The sequence below is a fragment of the Rousettus aegyptiacus genome, unplaced genomic scaffold (genome assembly GCF_014176215.1).
Source record: "Rousettus aegyptiacus isolate mRouAeg1 unplaced genomic scaffold, mRouAeg1.p scaffold_m13_p_12, whole genome shotgun sequence".
NCBI classification, from domain to species: domain Eukaryota; kingdom Metazoa; phylum Chordata; class Mammalia; order Chiroptera; family Pteropodidae; genus Rousettus; species Rousettus aegyptiacus.
In genome coordinates this window covers 55,875,942-55,880,400 of record NW_023416287.1, presented here as the reverse complement: position 1 = coordinate 55,880,400, position 4,459 = coordinate 55,875,942, and the positions used below count along the sequence as shown (strand labels likewise).

The 4,459-nt window shown below is 34.9% G+C and overlaps 1 pseudogene; it reads left to right on the top strand.

Annotated features, from left to right (window-relative positions):
• Positions 1-4,340: 4,340 nt before the first annotated feature.
• LOC118610573 lies at positions 4,341-4,459 on the top strand (annotated as a pseudogene).

The window sequence follows — 4,459 nt, the reverse complement described above, 5'->3', positions numbered from 1 at the left end:
TATGAAGCAGTTAAATTCCTAGATCTCTTCCTCAATTCCGCATAGCTAGATGACTGTCTTCTTTCACCTAACAAAATAATGGACATTTATTCTTTGAAGAGGGTGAAATAGAGAGTTACAGGCCTTGGGCATACCAGGCATAGCTGTGGCAGATATATTATTCTGAATACAGAGGTATTAAGTGAATATTTATAAATTATATGTTGAATCCTGTAAGCCCTCTTTCCCCCACTGAGCTCACAGAACACTAGTATCTGGATATTATCATCTAAGAAGATGACTGGAAGATAATTTCTGAGGAAAGCTAACCACTCCAAGAGAAAAGACCTAATGGTATTGACAGAGATATTCCTCAAGTAAGCGACCTAGGTACATCATCCTATATTGAAGCCCTACCTATGTGCTCAGAGATTTCTGTAAGCTTCTTAGTGCTCTTGTCTTATATGTGAACTCATAAGTAAGGACCAATAGGTACTGGGGGATAAACGTCTCTGACATGGAAGATAAAAACCAAAACAAATATACTAGAAAAGAAACTTGGAGAAAACAGAGCTATACATGGAGATGAAAATGTCAAAGAATTATTTTCAGGGTGATAAGAGATGATATTAAAATATAAAGGAACAGGATGGCATAAAGAAAGCTCTTAGAAATTAAAAATGTGAGGGTATAAATAAAATCTAAATTAAAAAGCTAGAAAATAAAATTTAGAAACTCATTCAGAAAGTAAATGAAAATTTGGAAAGAAAAGTTAGGAAAATTAGAGGACCAGTCTAAGATATCCAACATATATCTAACAGGAGTTCTAGGAAGAGAAAAGAGAAAATAGAAGGAAGAAAATCATCAAAGAAATAATTCAAGAAAATTTTCTAGAAATGGATACAAAATTTTAAATTAAAAACTTCCAGCTTTGTTAATAAAAACAGACTCACCCCAAATATATTATTGATATTTATTAAAATTAGGGATAAAGAAAGACTACTATAAGCTACTGGAGAGAAACAAAAGCCATATGCAAAGGATCAAAAACCAGAATAGATTTAAACTTCTCAACCGCAATACCAAAATCTAGAAGACAATAGAGAAATGGCTTCAAATTTTTTAAGGAAAATTATTTCCAAGTGATAATTCTAGACCTAGCTAAGCTATTAATCAAATAAAGACATTTTTATGCATGCAAGATTTCAAAGATTTACCTTTATCTTTTATGCAATTTTTTTTCTCAGAAAACTACTAGAGAACGTACTATATTAAAACAAAGGGGTAAACCACAAACGAGCAAGAAGTAAGATACAGGAAACATAACATTCAATACAATAGAGAAGTCAACAGAATCCTCAGAATGATGATGAAGAAATATCCCAAGATAAGACTGTCTATCAAGGACAGATGACAATTGGTTCAAATTGGAACAAGCCAAAAGTTTTCTTAAGAAAATTAAATTGGTGGAATATCTTATGCATATGAATGTGTTAAGAAATTTAGACAATTAGTGGAGACTTAGGGTTTGCATTAGAGAAAATATATGGAAAACAAAGCAAACAAAAGAAACTATACAATGATTAATTTTAAAGAAACTAAAGAGTCATACCGAAAAGAAAAAGTATTCACAGTTTCCCATATGGCGCTACCGTAAATAATATTTGCATAATATATATTATATTTGTATATATAATGCGGATCTAACAAAAATTACAATATAAATGTATTGGGAGGATGAGGTGATGGCAACGATGTGAGTATGTTGTGGGAACATGGGGGACAGGGTGCCAGAGAGCTAAATCTTTTTTTTCCATAATGGAGTTCCATTCATAGTGTCTAAAATCGAAAAATCATAAAATAACACTATAAATGTATTATTTAGATAAATGGAGGTAAATAGCAAAATTATTAGATAAGAGGGGAAGTAATGCGGGAAGTAACTATTTTTCCCAACAAGCCTTATAGAACTATTAGGCTCTTTCAGCTACAAGCGTGTATAATATTGACAAAAATAAAAATAAAGTTTATACTGGTGCCATGAAGGATAAAACATGCACAAGATTTGGTCCTTCAAATTGCTTATTGTCCAGTTAGGGAAAGAGAGATAGATACTCAGCTATCATATATGAGACTGAATGTAACATGTGTTCTAAAAGGTTAAAACAGAAAGATCCGAGAAGCCTGAAAAGAGCTAAGGTACAAAGCTTTAAAGATGAATAATTTTTCATAAATGTTTTGTGTTAGGTCTGGAAGGAAATGAGGGAATTTTAGCAGGTGGAGACTAATCTACCCGGTGGTGAGCAGCACAGGTAAAGGGATTGTGGGAGTAATGCAGATAGGTCAGAAAAACCATGCTCTTATCTAAAGAGGAAAGCATGATCTGATTTGATGGAGTGTGCTGTGCAAGCAGGATGTGCTGAGAAATCCTGAGGAAGTTGAGGACAGACCTTTGGGTGATCTTGAATATCCCATGAAAGCTTTCAGAAGGCAATAGGAAATTTAAGTTTCTTTGAGAAGGGAATTGATATGATCTGAGCTGTAATTTAGGAAGATTATCTGGCAGAAATACATGGGTTGCATTGGAAAGAGAAAAAAAAGAAGACAAAGAAAAAAAGAAGGAACCCAATTCAATAACCAAGGGCAGAAATATGAAGGTCTGAACTTAAAACAGGATTGGTGGAAATTGAAAGCCAATAATGGATAGGAGCTATTTTAGAGACAATAGTTAAACCTGCTTTTAAAAAAATTATTAATTTGCTTTTGCTTTTCTTCTGGTGGAAATTCTTTATGAGGACTGTGGCTTTAATTAGCTGATGTAAGCAGGTTGGGAGCCACATAAATCATGTTGATTTATAGCTTACATATTTTTAAAAGCCAACTAGTTAATAAGCCTTAGAACATTCTGATCTTAATACAAATGCTTGATGTGCTCATGTTCTCTAATGTTATATTTCATTTCAGTAGGTTTTTTTGTGTAGTTGCTATACTGTTGACTGTGGACGTCAAAAAGAACTTAATTATGCTTTAATTTTAATCTTTTCATCATTTTTGTGAGTCAAAATTACTTTAGAACAAATTAAGAAATAATAATAAATTGGCAAATTGATTATGTTTAACCACTACAGTGGTTACATACCTAGTCACACTGACTTCAGTCTCTCCCGTATTCCCAATCTACCATCATTCACAACATTGTCCGATAAATGTTCCCTTTTAATACTCACTCACCCATCCAAATTAGTATAGTGGTTCCCTAATGCTTGCCCCAAAACTGCAACTTTTGCTAGACACTCGAGACCAGGTCCCATTCACCTATGCAGCTTTACTTTCAGTGACCTCTACTACTACACTTCCTCTCGTCTAGTTGATCTCTTCATTATCCCCTACTCTCAACATGCATGGTTGTACCTCAGTGTTTTGCTTTCAGGATTTTCCTACCTGGAATTCCCTCCCTTGACATTTTGCCTTATTCAAATTCCTACCTGTCCTTTAAGAATGATGCGGATTCTGCCTTCTCCATGTTTTCCTCTCCCGGGTACTTCACAGATAGTTGATCTCTGCATTTGCTAAAGGTATACAGCATTTAGAGTTTGCACCATATAATTCGGCATTTAATTATCTGCTTTATTTTTATGTTCTGGCTGTGTCTCCTTTACAAGCAGACTATCATTTCTTTGAGAACAGGTTAACTCTATCGTATACTTCTGATTCTCTCTACCTTTACTGTAAGCATTAGTTAAAATTATTTTGGTTGCAAGTGACAGAACCCCAATTTAAATTATCTGAAACAATAAAAAAAATTATTTTACCTACTGTAAAGAGTCCATGGGTAGAGCAGGATATAGAAGCATATTTAAACCTAGGTGCTTAAAAAACATCATCACTAATGCCATCAAGCTCTCCCTATTTCTTTGCTCTGCTTTCTCTGAAAGAATGAGCTCAACCAAAGTACAAGTATTATCAAATGTGACCAGTAGTAACTTGGGCACTTTGTCTGATTAACTTAATAAACATTGCAGAAAGAACACATATTTTTCTCTGTTGTTCTGGAAAAAGGCCCAAGGCTGACTCTCATCGGCCTGGAGAGAGTCATGTACTCACCCCTGAACCAATCACAAGAACTCTTATTAATTAGGCCTGGGTCACATGGTCAAGCTTTGAACTGGGGAAATGAGATCAGTCTCATAGTCTCTAGTAAACACAGACCACACAGACTGAGAATGGTATGGGGATGCTTTTCCAAAGGAAAATCCAGACATCTTTACCTAAAGAAGGGGAAATGATTCTGGGCAGGAAAAATGGCCAATGTCTGCCATTCGTATCCCATTTCCTATGTCTTTTAGAACATTATAAGATCTGTCTATGGCCATGCCACCCTGAACAAGCCTGATCATGTCTGATCTCAGAAGCTAAGCAGGGTCAGGCCTGGTTAGTACTTAAATGGGAGACCATCCAGGAAGACCAAGTGCTGCAGGTG